The sequence below is a fragment of the Enhydra lutris genome, unplaced genomic scaffold (genome assembly GCF_002288905.1).
Source record: "Enhydra lutris kenyoni isolate GAN:26980312 unplaced genomic scaffold, ASM228890v2 scaffoldscaffold48, whole genome shotgun sequence".
Taxonomy (NCBI): Eukaryota; Metazoa; Chordata; class Mammalia; order Carnivora; family Mustelidae; genus Enhydra; species Enhydra lutris.
This window is the reverse complement of record NW_019154132.1, coordinates 6,401,805-6,422,507: the sequence shown is the minus strand read 5'-3', so window position 1 is coordinate 6,422,507 and position 20,703 is coordinate 6,401,805. Positions and strand designations below refer to the sequence as shown.

General features: G+C 36.1%; 1 pseudogene; it reads left to right on the top strand.

The window, feature by feature from the left end:
- The first annotated feature begins 15,171 nt into the window (after positions 1-15,171).
- LOC111156674 lies at positions 15,172-15,525 on the top strand (annotated as a pseudogene).
- The last annotated feature ends 5,178 nt before the right edge of the window (positions 15,526-20,703 follow it).

The window sequence follows — 20,703 nt, the reverse complement described above, 5'->3', positions numbered from 1 at the left end:
CCTGGGATCGAGTCCCGCATCAGGCTCTCTGCTCAGCAGGGAACCTGCTTCCCTCTCTCTCTCTCTGCCTGCCTCTCTGTCTACTTGTGATCTCTCTCTGTCAAATAAATAAATAAAATCTTTAAAAAAAAAAAAAAAAAAGAACACACTTATCATGATGAGCCCTGAGTAATGTATAGAATTGATGAATCACTATATTTTCCACCTGAAACTAATACAATATTGTATGTTAATTAAAATGGAATTTAAAAAATAATGATGAATGAATGAATGAATAAATAAATACATATATACACAGGGTGAGATCTTGCCATTTGTGACACCATGGATGGATCTAGAAAGTATGATGCTAAGTGAAATAAGCCAGAGAGAGAAAGACAAATACCATATGATTTCATTTATATGTGGAACTTTAAAAACAAACAATTGAATAAACAAACAAAAAGCAGAGAGAGACCCTAAAATACAGAGAACAAACTGATGTTTGCCAAAAGGGACAAGAGTGAGGAGATGGGCTACATGGGTGAAGGGAAGTGGGAGATACAGACTTCCAGTTATGTAATGAATAAGTCATGAGAATGAAACGTACAGCATAGAGAATATAGTCAATGGTGTGTAATAGTGCTGTACAGTGACAGATGGTAGCTCTACCTGTGGTGAGCATAGCATTATGTGTAGACTTGTTGAATCACTGTTGTACACCTGAAACTAATGTAATGTAATATGGTGTGTCAACTGTATTTCAGGTAAAAAAACAAAAACAAAAACAAAAAAAAAACGCATTGTTGAAAAACCTAGGGAAAGATTTTTCAAAAAAATAGAAGAGATAGCTTTTAAACTTGTTTTAGGAGGCCAGAATTACCCTGAAACCAAAACCAGACAAAAGCACTACAAGAAAAGATAACTATAGTATTCCTTAAGAGAAATGCAAAAATCTTCCATAAAAAATTAGCAAACTGAATTCAATAATACATAAAAGCATCATATACCATGATCAAGTAAGATTTACTCCAAGGGTGTAAGGACAGTTCAATATCTGCAAACCAATCAATGTGATATACCACATTAATAAAATGAGGGATAACAATTATATAGTCATCCCAATAGATACATAAAAAGCACTTGATAAAATTCAACATTCATTTATGGTTAAAAGGAAAGTTTCAACAACATGGGTATAGAGGGAACCATATGTCAGCATAACAAAGACCATGTATAACAAGTCCTCAGCTAAAGCTGAGAGATTTTCCTCTAAAGTCAGGAACAAGATAAAGATGACCACTTTCACTACTACTATTGAATATAGTATTGGAAGTGCCAGTCAGAACAATTAGGCAAGAAAAAGAAATGAAAGACATCCAAATTGGAAAGGAAGAAATAAAACTATCACTTTTTGCAGATGACATGATATGTATAGAAAAACCCTAAAGACTTAACCCCCCAAAATGTTAAAACTAATAAATATATTGCATGGAGCACTGGGTGTGGTACAAAGACAATGAATACTGTTATGCTGAAAATAAATTTAAAAAAATGAATTTAAAAAAAATAAAATGGGCAGGTGGGGCGTCTGAGTGGCTCAGTCGGTTAAGTGTCTGCCTTCAACTCAGGTCATGATCTCAGGGTCCTGGGATGGAGTCCCCCCAGTTGGACTCCTTGCTCAGTGGGGAGCCTGCTTCTCCCTCTGTTGCTCCTTCTAATTGTACTTTCTCTCACTCTCCTCCTCTGTCAAATCTTAAAAAAAAAAAACCTAATAAATATATTAAGTAGCAGGATATAATATTAATACACAAAAATCTGTTGCATTTTTATATACTAATAATTAAGAGAAATTAAGAAAACAATGTATTCACAGTTATATCAAAAATATTTGAGAATACATTTAAAGAAGTAAAAGATCTGTACATTGAAAGCTATGAGACACTAATGAAAGAAATTGAAGAAAGCATGAATAAATGGAAAGCTATTTCTTGCTCATAGATTGGAAGAATTAATAATCAAAGTATCCAATCTGGGCACCTGGGTGGCTCAGTGGGTTAAGCTGCTGCTTTCGGCTCGGGTCATGATCTCAGGGTCCTGGGATTGAGCCCCGCATCGGGCTCTCTGCTCAGCATGGAGCCTGCTTCCCTTCCTCTCTCTCTGCCTGCCTCTCTGCCTATTTATGATCTCTCTCTGTCAAATAAATAAATAAAAATTAAAAAAAAAGATTCAAAGTATCCAATCTGCAGATTGGATGCAATCCTTATCAAAATTTCAATGACATTAATAAGACACATACACTCCTAAAATGTGTGTGGAACCACAAAAGACCCAGAATAGTCAAATAATCTTGAGTAAACTAAGTTGGAGGTATTGCACTCCCTTATTTCAAAAAATATTACAAATCTATAGTAATCAAAGCAATATTCTATTGATACAAAAAAAACAGACACATAAATCCAAGGAACAAAACAAAAAGCCCAGATAGAAACCCATGCATATTAAGCCCTATTAATTTATGATGAAGTAGAGAAGAATATACTATAAGGAGAGTACAGCCACAAATAAAAGAATAAAACTAGACAAGCATTTGCATTTACACAAAAAATCAAAATGGATTAAAGACTTGAACATAAGACCTAAAACCATAAAACTCCTAGGAAAAAAATAGGTAGTAGGCATCTTGACATCAGTCTTGGCAATGACTTTTTGGATCTGACTCCCAACGCAAAGGTAATAAAATAAAAATAAACAAATGGGACTACATTCACCTAAAAGCGTCTGTCCAGGAAATTAAACCGTCAACAAAATGAAAAGGCAATCTACGGATTGAGAGAATATGTTTGGAAATTATATATTTGATAAGGGGCAAATAGTCAAAATATACAACAAATTCATAAAACTCAACAGCAAAATCATCATCATCATCATCATCATAATCTGATTAAGAATGGTCAGAGGTACCTGGATGGCTCAGTCCATTAAGCATCCATTTCTTGGTTTCAGCTTGGGTCATGATCTCAGGGTGGTGAGATCAGCCCCAGGTCGAGCTCTGTGCTAGGTGTTGGAGCCTGCTTAAGATTCTCTCTCTCTCCCTGTCCTCTGACCCCCAACCCTTCAAGTCACACACACACTTTCTCTCTCAAAAAACAAAACAAAACAAGTAAACAAACAAAAACGGTCAGAGGATCTAAACAGACAGTTTTCCAAAGACATACAGATGAACACTAGGAAGATGAAAAAATGCTTAACATCACTAATTATCAGGGAAAAGCCAACCAAAACCACAACGAGATATCATCTCCCACTTGTTAGAATGGCTATCTTCAAAAACACGAGAAACAACAGGTGTTGACAAGGATGTGAAGAAAAATTAACCCTCTCATATTGCTGGTAGGAATGTAAACTGGTGCAGCCACTATGGAAAACAGTATGGGGGTTCCTCAAAAGAATGAAAAATAAAACCACGATATGATCCAACAATTTCATTTCTGGGTATTTATCCAAAGAAAATAGAATGTTACAGCTGGTCTTGAACAATCATGTTTGAACTGTGTGGGGGCCTTACACAGATTTATTTTTTTTATAGTATTGTAAATGTATTTCCTCTTCTTTCTGATTTTCTTAATAACATTTCTTTTCTTTAGCTTAATTTATTTTAATAATATAATTCTACTCCTGGAGCCAACATTGCACAAACTAGGATTTAAATAAAAATCTTGAAGAAAAAAAAGGAATACAGCGTATAATGCTTATACAAGATATGTGTTAAATAATTGTGTTATCAGTAAAGCTTCTGGTCAATAGCAGGATATTATTAGTTAATATAGGCGGTGGTGGTTAAAAGTTATACATGGATTTTCAGCTGCTCAAGGGGTGTTTGTTCAAGGATCCATTGTAATTTGAAAACCTATATGCAGTCCATGTTCAGTGCAGGATTATTTAAAATAGCCAAGATATGAAAGTAACCCAAGTGTCCATTGATGGATGAATGGATAAGAAATTTAGAATTCCACAAAATGGAATACCAGTCAGCCATAAAAAAGAAAAAAATCTTCAACTTTGTAAAAACATGAGTGGATTTTGAGGGTATTATATTAAATGAAATAAGTCAGACAGAGGAAGATAAATACCATATATTCTCACTTATCTGTTAAAACTAAAAATGTAAATAAATAAAAAGAAACAAAGAAACAAAAAACCGAGCTCATAGATACAGAAAACAAATTTGTGGTTGCTGGGGCAAAGGGTAAAATAGGCAAGAAGAGTTAAAAGTTACAATCTAAGTCACGGGAATGTAATGTACAGCCTGGTGACTATAGTTAAAAATACTATATTGTATATTCAGAAGTTGCTAAAAGAGTAAATCTTAAAAGTCCTTATCATAAGAAAATGGTAACTATGTATGGCGGTAGATGTTAACTAGACTTATTGTGGTGATCATTTGCAATGTATACAAATACCAAATCATTTCTGTGTATACCTGAAACTAATATGTTATATGTCAATTCTACTTCACTAAAAATGCATACATTCATACATACAGCTTAAAGGGAAATTAAAAAAATCCATTTGGCTTATCCATTATCAAATAAACTAGATCCTAGGTCTTGTTTATCAAAACTCAAATGCTTCCCACTATGCTATGCTGTCTTGCAGTTGCCCTGAGTATTATCTTTTACATCACTGGTATAGAAGTTGTTAAAACAAAAGAAAGTCTCTGAAATTAGCATCAGGCATGTGCATCAAACTAGGTGATTAAAGAAAGCAAAGCTATATCCAGAAATGTTTTCTTTATTTTGTATTTAAAATGTCATATCCCTTATAAAAACAAAAAGATATAAAACCTACCTTTTTAGGTTATAAAAATTGTACACAGTAATTTTTTAAAAATAGAGAAAATATAAATAAGAAAATAAAAATCACCTAGATGCTAAAACAAAATCACCCATGAAAGTAAATGAACAGAAATAACTACAATAATTTTAGGAGAGAAGAACAATGAGAATGGCTCATGTGGCATGATACAAATAAATAGCTCAATGGAAAAGAAAAACAAAACATTGGATAGAAGCACAGCCACATATATATCTGGAAATTGGGTGTGTGAGAACAGTGTCACTTCAAATCAAGAGAGAAAGAAGAAAAAAATTTAACAAATTATTTTGGGGCACTTGTCTATACATTTGGTGAAAAAAAAATTCTATCTCACACCATAGCCAAAGTAAATTTCAAATGGAAAGTCCTAAATGTTAAAATCAAAATTATAAATTATTAGAGAATCTTTTGTAACACAAATAGTGAAGGCCTTTAAAATAAAACAGAAAAGATTTATATATCTAAACCCATAAAATTAATATCTCCTCTATTAAAAAGGCTCTTTAAAAGTTAAATGACAAATTATAATTAGATGAACATAAATAACAGTTAAGGAATTAATAACTACAATAAACACAGAGTTACACTGACTAGAAAGTAAAATACAAACAACCAATAATAGATGGTTAGCTATGGATAGAATATTAATATAAATTCATAGAAGAAATATAATAGTTTAATTAAACCCATTACAATTTGCTCAGATTTAAAATCAATTTAAGTTTGATAATATGTTCTGATGAACTTATGGGTAAACCAGTATTCTTTTTTTTTTTTTTTTTTTTGGAAACCAATATTCTGATACAGTGCTATTGGAATATAAGTCAGTGTGGTTATTTTCATGGCCATTTCCATTGCATAGATAATCTATTAAAGTGAAAAATATTCATTCTCCATGACCCTACACTTTCTTCTTTTTTTTTAATTTTTTAAATTTATTTTCAGCATAACAGTATTCATTGTTTTTGCACCACACCCAGTGCTCCATGCAATCCGTGCCCTACACATTCTATTTTCAGTATCTACTTCAGAAAAATTTGCTTTATGAGGCTATTTTAAGCACAGTACCCCTATGTGCACTCAAAAATGTTTATTGTTTAGGGGGATTCATTTCGCTTTCAGACACATAAAAAATATTCTCTATTACTGAGCTAAGGAGACTTCAGTTTTCATTAATGGGGAAAAAAAAAACCCACACACAATACAGTCAATTCAAATTGAGATGGAGTGTTCCAAAATAAATTCAGTTTATTTTTGGTGAGCTCTCAGTGGATTTATAGTTTTTCCCTCTTTCTTCACCTTTCTTTCTCCCCATAGATGGAGCTTATTCACCATCTAGGTATCAATTACCTGACATATAGTCATGAGCATATGACACAAGTTTCTATGAGATTTAGGATTCCTATAGGTCTTTGGTCATTGGCACCATCTATCCCAACTGTATCTTATAGGACATAATTTTTGGACGATAGTGATGATATCTCTACATGTCTCTCCCCGCCTCCACTTCCCCCCATATAGTTGATGTGATACCACCATCCTACATGGCTCTTTACCTTAAGTATCATTATACTTGGAAACTAAATTAAAGTGGTACCCAGATAAAGTGAAATTGGTGTAAGAACTTAGGCCAGCTGGTCACTAGTTTGAGGAAGAAGGGCTCATTTTCCATCACTGCTCTTGTCTTTTCACACCCTTCTTTCTCTACAGTAGGAAAAATAGATCTAGAAGGCAAGCCCAAGGTACAGTTTCAAGAAGAGGGTCAAGGAACAGACTATTTGGTCAGTTTCCAATTTATGCCTTAGGATGATGGGAGTAAATATAGTTTTTGAGGCTTACCTACTATTTAACTTAGTTTCCCAGGATAGAAAACAAAATAGGAATTTGAGACCCAAGCCTCAGGTATGCAGAATATGTGTTTTCATGGATTATTCTTGGTATGCTGACTAAGACTCTGGAAATTTCCATCCTGACTATCCCTGCACAGGGACACAATAAACAACAGCCTCCCACAGGGTCTATGCTATGATTTGAAGAGTCCTTGTTTAGTTACATGTTGAAGCAAATCTCTGCTTTGGACCTCTGCTTCAGGTTTGGAGATAATAGGGCCTTGGCTACATGATAGAAGAAGACTAAAATCTTTAGTTCTAAATATTGCACATCCAGATTTTATATGAAATGACATAATGGTTAGATGAGAACACTTTACATAATCTGTCAAGTTCAGTAGTTTAAATTTTATCAGTTTCTGGAGTAGTGATTCTTAGAAGTATAAATTCCTTTCCATGGAGATTCTACATTCTTCCTTGCTTTGATGAACAGAAAAACTACTTGATTTCCAGCGAAAATTAAGTGTAGGTTAATTGCAATTCTTAATGACTGTATGCCAGCCAAAAAAGCTTTCATAAAAGTAACTTGTGAGACTTCTGGGGAAAATGGAAGGGTAGGAGGACCCTAAGCTCACCTTGTCTCATGGTTAAAACTAAATAACACCCACAATGGTGTAAATAATGCCCCAAATGACCTAAAGACTAGAAGAACAGTCCCTCCACAGCTAAATGTATAGAAGAGGCCATATTGAAAAGGTTAGAAAGGGCAGACAGTTGGTTGGGAGCGAAATGGACCAGTGGAACTATTGACATGAGGGATGGATGGCACAGGCATGAAGAAGGGAGAGAAGCAGACACACCATGGAGTCCACATAGGGGACCCATATAGGAGAGACAAATTCTCATAATATTTGACTTCGGAAATCAAAGGGGATGAATCCTGTGAATTTTTACAATCAGCAGAGCTTAACACCTGAAACTTTAAAAATCATCAAGCTTGGCTCTCAGAGAGCTAGGAGGGCAAGAAAAAAACTGAATCCTCACTCTCCTCAAAGAGACAACACCACCAACACCACTACAGAGATATAGCTTAGAAGCAATAGTTTTAAAACACAACACATGCCTGGGGTCTATGGGAGGGAAATTTGTTAAATAATCTTAGAGCATGTGCTGGAGGGCAGGGATTTGGGAGACCTCCATGAACAAGGAGTTGATGGATGCCATTTCTTTCCCCAGCATAAACACCTGGAACCAGCACAGTGCCAACACTAACTATCTAACTTACTAATGGTGTGCCCTGTCCCCACGTTCTCCTGTGGACCTGCCCCCTGCCCTGAGCCAGGCCTATGCCTCAGGTCTCTTCCCACAGCAGTCCCACCAAAACTTGTTAACACTGTTGCCTACTGCCCTACCCCCATGTGCTTCTGCAGATTTGCCCCTTCCAACCTTGCCTGCCTGGGTTCCAGTGACTGCAGGTCCCATCCTGCAGTGGATCAGCAAAAACCTTGCTAACACCATGTGCTCTACCCCATCAATATGCTCTTGGCTAGAGCCTATCCAAAGCAGTGCCACAAGCTTGATAGTGAGTAAGCAGCCCTGACAGGGGCCAGCACTACTCCAAAGTGACTCCTGTCCCATGGAGAGGGAAAGATAACCACGTACAACCATCAGACTAAGGCTCTAGCAGTGGGCTGGGGGCAAACAACTAGTCTGCCTGTAGTTCCCACCCACCAACAAAAGCTTCTCAGGGCACAACAAAGGAAAAATGCCCTGCAGTTTGGTGCTACTGCATCTTTGGCAAATGCCTAGTCTGATTCAACACAAGCCCAGTGTGGCCCCAGACTGGCCCATTAACAACACAGGGACTAAGCTCTGTCCAAGCATGCAAAGAGAGTCATTGCAGATGACTGGACTGAAGGCAAACACAGCTCAGTCATAATAGTAGGATGCACAAAATATACACAGGAGGCACTCCAAAAGGGCCAGGTGCTAGTGGACAAAGGACATTGCATTGCAGGACATTACAGGACCTCTTCTTCATAGGGTCACTACTTTCAAAAGCAGGAGGCATAACTGACTTTCTTAACACATAGAAATAGGCATGGAGTCTTAGACAAAATAAAAAGAGGAATATATTCCAAATGAAAGAACTAGACAAAATCACGGCAAGACACCTCAAGGAAATGGAAATAAGCAATACACCTGATAGAGAATATAAAGTAATGATCATGAAGATACTCACTGGAATTGAGAAAGAAAGTAGAGGACCTCAGTCAAACCCTTAACAAAGAGATAGAAAATGTAAAAAAGAAACAATCAGAGATGAAGAGTTCAATAACAAATTTAAAATACACTAGAGGGAATACATAATAAGCTAGAGGAAGTGAAAGAACAGTGGAAGATCAGTGACCTGAGAGACAGAGTAATGGAAAGCAATTGATCTGAACAGCAGAGAGAAAAGTAATAAAAAAAAAAAATGAAAATAGATGTAGGAAACTCAGCAATACTAGGCAGCATAATAACATTTACATTATAGGGATACCAGTAGAAGAGACACAAAAGGGGGCAAAAAAATTATAGGAATAAATGATAGCTGAAAACTTCCTGTATCTGGGGAAGGAAACAGAAATCCCAATCCAGGAGGTACACAGAGCTTCCAACAAAATCAACCCAATGAAGTCCATAACAAGACACGTAGCGAAAGGTATTGATGAAGAGAGATTTTTAAAAGCAGCAAGAGAAAAGAAAACAGTTACATTCAAGGGAAACCCCATAAGGCCACCTGTTGATTTTTCAGCAGAAACTTTGCCAGGTAGAAGAAAATGGCATGGTATATTCAAAGTGCTGAAAGAAAAAAACCATGCAGCTAAGAATACTCTATCTAGCAAGGCTATCAGTCAAAATAGAAAGATAGATCAAGAATTTCTTCAACAAATGGTGGGAAAACTAGACAGCTACATCTAAAAGAATAAAATTGGACCACTTTCTTAAAACATACACAAAAATAAACTCCAATGGATAAATGACCTAAATGTGAACATGAAACCATAAAAATCAGAGAAGAGAGAGAAGAGAGTACAGGCAGTAATTTCTCTACCATTGGCCATAGCAACATTTTTCTAGCTATGCCTCCTGAGGCAAGGGAAACAGAAGCAAAAATGAACTATGGGGACTTCATCAATTTAAAAAGCTTCTGCACAGCAAAGGGCACTACAAAACTAAAAGGCAGCCTATAGAATGGGAGAAGATATGTTCAAATGACATAGTAAAGAAAGAGCTAGTATCTGGAACTATAAAGAACTCATATGATTCAACATAGAAAAAATAAATTACACAATTAAAAATGGGCAGAAGACTGGACAGAAATTTCTCTAAGAAGACATTCGGATGGCTAACAAACGTGAAAAAACACTCAGTATCACTTATTATCAGGGAAATACAAATCAAAACCAAAATGAAATACCACCTCATACCTGCCAGAATGGCTGAAATTAGCAACTCAGCAAATAGCAGATGTTGGAGAGGATGTGGAGAAAGGGGAACTCTCTTGCACGGTTGGTGGAAATGCAAACTGGTATAGTCACTGTGGAAAACAGGATGCAGATTCCTCAAAAAGCTAAAATAGAACTACCCTATGACCCAGCAATTGCACTACTAGGTATTTACCCAAAGGATACAAAACTGCTTATTTGAAGAGGCACATTAATCCCAGTGTTGATAGTAAACACTATCAACAATAGTCAAATTATGGAAAGAGCCCAAATGTCCATTGATGGATCAATAGATAAAGATGTGGTACACACACACACACACACACACACACACACACACACACTAGAATGTTACTCAGGCATCAAGAAAGAGTGAAATATTGCCATTTGCAATGATGTGAATGGAACTAGAGTGTATTGTGCTAAGCAAAGTAAGTCAGAGAAAGACAAATACCATATGATTTCACTCATACATGGAATTTAAGAAACAAATGAGATAAACACAGGGGAAAGGATGAAAAATAAAATAACATAGAAACTGAGAGGGAGGTAAATCATAAGAGACCCTTAACTACAGAGAACAAACTGAGGGTTGCTGGAGGGGAGGTGGATGGGGGATGGGCTAAATGGGTGATGGACATTAAGAAGGGCACTTGCTGTGATGAGCGCTGGGTGTTATATGTAAGTGATAAATCACAAAATTTTACTCCTGAAACCACTACACTATGTGTTAACTAACTTGAATTTAAATTAAAAAAAAAAAAACCTAATGGAAATTTTGTTAAATAAATAAGTTTCCTGAAGTAAAAATTCACTGATGAATTTAACAATGGACTGGAGATAGCATAAGAAAGATATCAACAGAAACAGGTTAATAGAAATCATTGAATCTAAAGACCAGAGAGAAAACAGATTGGGGGGAAAATGAACAGAGCCTCAGTGGAGTAATAATCAAAGTCCTAACATGCACGTAATTGAAGTCTCTAAAGGAAAGGAAAGAAGGAGTCATAAAAAAAATTTGAAGAAAAAGAGACTGCCAATTCCTTAAATTTGGGACAAAACAAAATATTTAATTATGTTTCATATTGGAGACTATATTCATTGCTTCTTATGTTTAATTTCATTTCTTCCCATGAGCATTTCAATATACTTTCCTATAAAAAGGGTTTTTTATTTATTTTATTTTATTTATTTTATAGGAAACTGTATTGAAATGTTAACTTGTCAGAATAGACTTCTTTGACTAAAAATATGTTATTCTTATTGCCAGATGATGTTGTATATGGGTAGCAGAAAAACAGGAAAGGTATGAGCAGTCTTTCAAGATACATGATTTGGTGCAATATAAAATTTAAACCAGGTATCAGTAAACAATTAGAGAAACATAAAACCAATATGGTGACAATAACAACACTGACAACAACAGCAAGCTACTACTACAGAACAATAATGGCCCTTTGAGATAGGTCACAATTGACTAGTTTAAATTTCAAATTGTTGTCAAAGAACCATAGGAGAATGAAGTCACCTGGGAGATTGTATTGATTTGTTAGTGAACTTCTAAATAATACCAATATAGATTCAGAATTTGAGAGATGGAGGGGACTATTAAAGGTCATTGCATTAAAAAAAAATCACTGAGGATAATAAGGCAAGTGCAGGTCTTGGAGCCATAAATCCCAATTCTACTTTTCTGTTTTGTTTCTCTGAGAGATTTAGTTATTTCTTTCTCAGTTAGAAAACAGATTTTTAAGAGCACTGTATGAGGAATTTTTCCTACCAATATTTGGTTGCCTTGTCCACAAAACTAGCACCAATCTCTAGTGATTTTATCAAGGCCACATAATTAGGTGGGTATGGGTCCACTCCCAGCTGATCTTAGACTCTACCATTCAGTGCTCCTCTCCACATTCCCCACTCTTAAAAGCTTCCTTTGTTTTTTTTTGTTTTGTTTTGCTTTGTTTTGTTTTGTGGTGGTTTTTGTTTTGTCTTGTTTTGTCCTTAGGGTCTAAGAACATGGTGTATCCAGAAAGCTCAAATCATACCTGACTCCTTTTTCTTTGGAATCCAGAAGTGGCTACTCAAAGAAACTACTACTCAACCTGAGACAACAGTATAATTATCATATTGATATAATTATGATATTTATTATATTATCACCTGGATATCTGGAAATTATCTGGAAAATAATTGTAAGATCAACAGGCGGCATTAAATGAAAGTTACATCAAGGTAGGATGAAAAGAGTACTGGAGAACTTGTAACATTACTCCTTGCTGGTTGTGTGACCCAGTCAGATCCCTTCAGCTGAAGAATGTGAATATGAGTCCTTGGTTTTCTCATCTAGATTTTCTCATCTGAAGAATGTGGATATGTCTCTGGCCCACCAATTCTACAGACTTCTTATGAAAGACAAATGAAATCATGCATGTAAAGGGGTTCTGGAAGTGATAAATTGATGTTTAAATGTGAGTTCATGTTATTTGTTTATGCAAGTTCTTTGAAAAGTTGACAGTACAAATCAAAGACTGATTATTATTGAAACTAAATTTTTTACAGTCTGCTTCTTTCATGTATGCATTCTCAGCATCTTTGGTTTATGTAATGATAAATCATAAATGTGGTACCAGATGTTCCTTGGTCCCTGAGTTCTGGGAAGCATGTCAGAAAATGTCAGGGGTGACCATTGAGAAGCATTCAGAGTGACTTTGTTGAATCTTTGGCATCTAAGACTCACAGCAGGGAAGGCAGATATTTTTAACTATTTAGGGCTTAATTTATGAGTCAATTGGTGTTTAATCCAATGTGCTTATTTGCAAAAGTCTTTATTAAGATACAAAACTTTCCAAATGAGTATAAAAACCTTTAATGACAATTACCTAAAATCACATCTACAAAAATAGTGTGGTTTTTAATTCAATTAAGATTTGTTACATACTTTTCCTCTTTCTTTCTTAAAAGTATGGTTGAATGTAGAACTAGCTAATTTTCTTATTTGTTTGCAAAGTATAAATAAAGGTCTATATTACTATATTTTCATAAGTGATTTAAGTTCCAAAGGAGAAGAAAAGTAAAAGTTGAAAGTTAACAGATATGTGACAATGTGTCCATTATTACTGAAAAAGTAAGATATTTCTTTCACTTTGTAGAAAAAAAACTTCATCCCCTGAAGATCTCCAAATTGTCTTATGACAGAAAAGCTAAATTCCAAATTGGCATTGTCTTTAAGCTTTATTTTATTTCAAGTTACTTTCCTCTCCATGTAGCCATCTCCAAATGAAATCCAAATCTGTCACCTTCCTTTACTGACTCACATAGAATAAGACATACATTTCCTTTTTTCTCCATTAGGGGTGAAAGGTATTTATGAGATGACTGGAAAATGTATGAGCATAGTCTGAAACCATGGCATAGATTTTCATGGTTATGTCACACAAATTTGTTTATTAATTTGTCTTATTTTCATAAATAGTGATCATACATATGTAATCACATTTTTATGAAAATAAGATAAATTATATGTATAAAAAGAAGACATACACACATATATGTGTGTATATATATATATACACACATATATATAAATATATATATGAATATAAATATAAACACACACACACACATATATATATATATATTTCCATCTACCCATAAGTGGGAGAAGAAAAGTATGCTAATCATGTAGTTGGTCTCTCTTCACTGGGCAAAGATATCAGGAATGTGTCATCAACCTACCTGGAGTCACAGACTCTTTCTCCATAAAAAATGTACAAATATACAAAATTTTTCATTCCACTGATGGATTCACCAGAGAGCAATTGACCTCAGAGTCAGAAACGCTAAAGAGTGAGGAAGGCAATGTCTTTTCTTCATTTTAAGATCCATTATGTTCTCCTCTTACCCTGTACATGCTGTGTTCATGAAAGATCAGTTTTGCATTAGTGTCTGACAGATGGGTGCTTGATCAAGACCAGTGGGTCCCAAATGCCACTCAAGGAGGATATCATTTTCCATATTCCTCAATGTGTGAGAAAAAAATGAGCATAACCAGAGGGCGTATGTTTGGTAGGGAAAAATTTTTATTCCTATTCATCCTCCCCTCTTTCCTTTGGGGAAGAACAGGATGTTCTTAATTAACAAAATAACACCTGAAGCTATTCCATACGAAGTGACCAATATTGGCTAAAAGGGATGGTTTTGATGTGTTTTATTTTTTTCTGCAGATATACCTCTCTGAGGAATCTGAAAGTCCTCAGGCCTCCTCCCTCAAAGCACAGTAAGGACACAGTCTTGGAGCCAAAAGCAATGCTCAGAACATCGGGGACCCAGTGAGTCTCACCTAGGATGGAGCTGGAGCCTAGGAAAGGGAAGCAGAGGAGAGGAAGCACTGAGGAGTTTTTGGGGTGGTGAAGTGAGGAGTGAAGGGGAAGCAATATCAGAGAATGGAGGGGATAACCCAAATAAGTTCTTTATGAGTTGGTAGCAACTTGAAAGAAATAGCAAGAAAAAGTTGTTCACCGTTGTACAAACTCTATACATGTGATTCTCATATAGTAAAAGACTTTCCTTTAAGGTAACGAACTGAACTAGCACGCCATTCCAAATATTTTACTGTTGGTGAAATGTTAACAACTTATTTTTTGAGTAAGACAGATAGATGGAATGCATTTATTCAGATAGAATGCATGCTTTCTTCACTAGGAAAGCCTTACCATTAAAAAAAAAGAAAGAAAAATCAGCTGAATATAATACTACAGATGGTTTGCAGACTTGTACCTGGACCCAGACCACATTTTGAGTAACTCTGAGCTAGAAAACATCTGAAGTAGCTGAAATTAAAAATTACAGAACTTAGGTACTCAGGAACTATAACTTTGGTATAGACATGATCAAGGCCAAGAACTAAACCACACACAACTGGTCATGAAAATGGCACAGAAACAGCATAGAACAGCAAGAAACCCCAGTCACAAAGATGGGAATTTGTTAAGGGGATGGACCCCAAGTTCCTGAGGAACATGCACTTTGCCAAGATGCACAACAAGAAGGGCCTGAAGAAGAGGAAGGCCAAAAACACTAAGGTCATGAGTGCATGTGCTGAGACTGTCCAGGCCCTGGTCAAGCACAATGAGGTCAAGCCCAAGCTCCCAAAGGGGGGCAGCCACCCATTCCATCAACATTCCTGCATCACTCACCCCAAGCTTAATACACCTGCTCGTATCACATTGCCAAGGATCTCAGCCTCTGCTGGCCAAAGGCCCATGGTAGGGCTCAAAGCCCAGGCTGCAGCTGCCACTCTGGCTCTGGCTCCCAGAGGTGCCCAGGCTCCCATGAGGACTACAGTGTAGAGGCCTCTGTTAACCAATAGTGAGGACAGAAGCACTGCTGTGTCCACTGGACTTCCACTGCATGGGTCAGGTGTCCTCCTGTGCTATTTGTGCAAATAACCTAAATCAGTAAGAAACAGACACACACACACACACACACACACACACACATAAATAAAAGTAAAAATGGAGAGATAGAGAGCATGGCCCCTGAAACTGGGTGAGTTGACTGGAATCCTATAGATGCTCCTGGGCAAGTTACTTAATTTCTCACTTTTTTTGATCAATGGGAATAGTCACAGTGACATCTGATTCACAACAACCAAAAGGAACAATTCGTTTGTGTGTTTTGGCAAGTAATAAGCATTCAATAGATGTTAGCTGCCAATATTATTTTTTTCTTATTTATTCATGACATATGTATTAAATGCTATTTCCCTACATAACAACCTCACAGCTTACGTTCTTTCCACTGCTGAGACTGTAGACCAAGTGGACACATTGTGGGTGAATCACTCTTAATACTTCTTCCACAGCATGTTGCCTGAGTTCAGAGGAAAGACTAGCATGAATGAATGTTTCAAGTACAATGAAATGAAAATTTCTTATGTCTGTTGGCAGGAACTAGAGAGCACCATCTCCAATTGGCTAAAGCAATAGGAAATGTATTGACTTATGTAACTGGAAGTGCAGAGTACCGTCAACTTTAATGCTAACATCATCCTGGGTTCTGTGTCCATTTTTCCTGGCAATCCTTGGACTTAGACTTTCTCAAAACATTGGTGTCACCTCTGGAGGGGCAGAGAGATCATGACATTTCTGATTTGACATTCTGCAGCCCGCCAGGTCTGGAGAAAGAAAGCAGAAGTTTTATCAGAGAAATAAGAATGAATTTTCTCAGAGCTCTTGACTTCAATGTTCCTAACTTGAGTCACATGCCCTTTTCCAAACTAATCACCACAAGAGGAATCTGGTTACTCTTGGGTCTGGGGACCAATAAAAGGGATCCTGAAGGAGAAATCAGTGGTATTTTTAACAGATGTCATAAGAAAAGGACAACAGAACCTTCCAGGAATTCCCTTTCTATTTTTATTTTTCTTTTTCACCTTCCAGGAATTCCTAAAGGGAAAAAATACCTGCCCATAGCATACTACAGACTAAAAGTCAGACCTATAGAAAGGGAACTCAAGATGAAATAAATAAAGTGAATTGTCCGAGGCTGCCCAGCCAAAGGTGGCCCAGCTGTGACTCTAATTTAGGCATTATTATTTCAAATCTATCGTGCTTTCAACACCAGCCTATTTTTCCACCATCTTAACTAATAAAAACAAAAACAAATCATGTAATTCTGATTTTTGGCCCATTGCTTAGGGATTCCAATAGCTGGTGGGAACCGTAACTTGGATTGAGGAGAAAAGTAAGTGCAGTTTATGTGTTATAACTTGTTTACGATATCTTTTAGGTTTTTTGGAGAATATAGATTATCTTTTAACAGTCCCATCTTGTGTAGTTAATTTACCCCTTATCAATAAAATCTTAAAAGGACATCTGATGTTCTGAAAAAGAACTATTGGTACCTGATCAGCAAAGCTGTATTAATTTGTGATGACTACTGTTTTGTGTCATAACCTCTTGTATCCTATTGAACCAATTTTATCCTGGCTGGATTCTTTGAGTTTTACTGTGCAGAATTTTAAGAATATTAGGAAGAAGTTTCTGATTTTGAAGATTTTGCTTAATGCATTATTTCACTGTATTTGGGATGGATCCCAAGGTAACTCTTATTCTAGTGATCAACCTCATATACTGAAGGCTTTATCCTTAATGATTCTAAAAATAGGCACATACAGTTTAGTGGACTTTTTAAAATCCATATCTCTGAAACAATTTGGGGAAGAAGCAATGCATGCGGGAAGACTTACTGGTATTCTGTTTCAGGCCAGCAACTGAATCTTTAATGTAAGTCTTTAACATCAAATTCTTAATGTAAAAAATCAGTCACTGGGCCAGCAGACCAAGTGACCAGCCTATGACCACCTGGCCTCTTCCATTCTGCAAAATATGCAAAAAGTGGGATTTTGGTGTTACCATATAAAGACATATGGAAAAGATATAATATCTTTTGGATATATAGTCCCGTTGACTGTGTCTCAAATTCCACTAAGAAGGCTCTTGTTTTCATAGAAGAAAAATGCCAATGTTTTAATAAAGTATTTAGCTTGTGCATATTTAAACTGTAGAACTGAAAAATTCCTTTCTTATCCTTTTAGTTCTTTCCGATGAGTATTGTACCATTTCTAAATATTTGATGAAGGCGATAAAGTGGATTAGCCCTTCACACTTCAGTGACTTGTGGATTTACTCCCAGTTGGAATCATTTCTATCCTAGGAATATCAAAATCAGTGACCTTTTATATGTCAATTTGTTTCTCCATCTGTCCCACAATGTAGATGCGAGGAATTGGACTGATGCTATTGAACCATGCTTTCCTCCTTTTAGATGTCAGTGTGTTGATTCCTATATATTGAGCTTCTTTCGCAATTTTTCGTATGTGCTTTTCCCCTTCACTCAAGTAAAGCTATCTCACAAGTGAAGATAAAGTCCAAGATTTGTGATTCATTCCTAGCTCTTCTTTTCAGTGCACAATTCTCATAGTATCTTCTAATATTCTGGTTCTTTTACTAACTCAAATGAAATTATGTGTTTTTTTCTAGCTAGGTAATTAGTTCAGGTGCAGCGTTATGCCTAGAAAAAAGCATATTAGAGGAAAATGTTTTAATTTTCTGAATTGTCAGTATTTTTCATATGGGGAGTTGGACCATATGTAGCCTATCTTAGCCACAGTATATGAAATAATGTACATTTGTCAATAATCAAAATAGAAATTGAAGGGAACAGATATCTTCTTAATAATTTCTAAGATCATATCACTTATTTAAATTAAAGGGGATTTGAACCAAGTAAGTCATTAACTCAAGGTTTGTTAATAAATACTGATTTTATGTCATTATTTTTGACCCTTGTATTTTTGAGTGGTATGGGAAGAATGACTATCAACCTATCAGTGTGTTTTCTCCATATTGTCCTTCCTGAACTTAACCCTGATTGTGTTGTGTAATACAGGTTACCTTTTTGTCATATGCTTCAAAGACTGTTGGCTATACACTGTACACCTTGAACTTACACAGTATTATATGTCAATTATAGCTCGATGAACCTGAAAAGGAAGAAAGAGACTGATGGTTTACTGTTTGGATTTGAAACGCTAGTTTTGAAAATTAGATATCTCGGGATCCCAGTCCTGGCCGTGCACTTCTTTCCTTTCTGTCTAGTACGTGGGTTTTGGTTTCTGATCTGGAGCACTCCGTTAGCATCTATACCTCATACCTAGTTCAAAGGTAACCTTCCCAGATTATAACTCCTAATCCTCATGAGGCATTTCAGTTTCTAAACATCATCATGCAAATAGAAATTCTGTTTATTTATCCATCTTGATTGTAAGCCCCTTGATGCCTGATCATGTCTTACCCCAATAATGAAATCTAATTGCTATAAGCCAAAGCAAATGCTGATCAAAATTTACTAGTGGCACAAACTGGTGGTCCAGGCATAAGACCAGCTCACCAGTGTGTTTTATTTGGCTGGAAGCACGTTTTAGAAAGAGCTGAATGTGTTCAGGCGGGACATGGACTCTCGGGTTTTGAGTTCCTGTCACTCCAGTAGTCTTAAATCACACCATGTTTAAATCAGTTGTTCATTCCTGAAGATATTTGAAATTGAGACTGTAAAGCCTGGTTTTTACCATCCACATATTTTATGTTAACCCTGTTCCATTTGTTTGTTTGGCTGTTTGGTCAGGTTTTGTTTATGTTTTTGTTTTTTAAAGAAAATTCATGTTTCCATTATTTCTAACCTGAAGCTTTCCTGATACTATGATATCAGTACTGCTTCCATACTCAACATGAGATTTTTTTATTCTTGGTGATAACAAAAAAGGAAGCATCAGTGGCTGGATATAATGACTTCTGTTTCATCTTGTATATATAAGCAGCTCTAACACTATAGACTGTGAGCATGGTGAGTTACTGTTTGCAACTCCAATGAATATCCTTCTGGGTCTATTTAAAGGGACAAAAGCAGGAGCAGTCCTGTATGGCATAAATGTTCTTCCCATCCTTTAAGGAACAATGTGAAATTTATTCTTTGCTCTTTGATGATTTTGGTGTATGTATTAGGATCGGGTTTGGTTGCAAGTAATTTAAAATTAACAATAACAATAAAAATAACAGTACTTTAAACTGAACACCTATTTATTTTACTCTCACTTTAGGATTTGACAAGGTGGTCCAGGACTAGAATAGGAACCACAGGAGTTCAGGCTCTTTGCTGCTTTTTTCACGATCTTTAGTATCCTTCTGCCTTATGATTCATGAGGCTGCTTTAGCTCCAGCCATCATGTTTACATTCCAGCGCAAGAAGGACATTAGAACAAGAAAGGGCATACCCCACCTTTAAAGACTCACACCAGAAATTTTACACACTTCTCCATTTATTTCCCATTGTCCAGGATGCTATTACCTGGCCATAAGTAGCTATAAGAGATGTTGAGAAAAAAAAATACACAGGCCCAAATATACTCAACATGTCTGAAGTCAAAACTGAAAAATCCTAGTTTCTAGGTGTATTATTCATTTTAATAATATCTATGTTTATTACAAATGATAAATCTTTGCTACAGATTTTTAAAATGCTGAAATATTTTACATTGAGTGCTTGTGGTCATTTTAGTTTACTAAACTAATTTAATTTGTGATGGATTTACCTGTTGAATTTTTCCATGAGTAATGAATTTAAGTGCAGCAAATAACTCAGAGAGAAAAAGAAAGGGAGGTCCAATACATGGGCTTAACTTAGGGAGTGTAATTAGGTGTTCATAGCTCACTAGACATCCTGGGACCACAACAGCAAAGGTTTCAGTAAGTAAAACAAAATGGGATGAAAACAAAATAAAACAAACAAAACAGGGTTGAGCCACCTGCAGAGCAAGGAGGTGGCAAAAAGTTTATGGACCATCCTCAAGGAGCTGGTCAAGAAACCTAAAGGAAGGCATCTCTGCTGGAATATTTAAATTGGTAGCCCAACTCCGAGGCTAAAGAAGCAGCAGGCAGATGGTGAGAGCAGAGGGTATTCCCACAAAT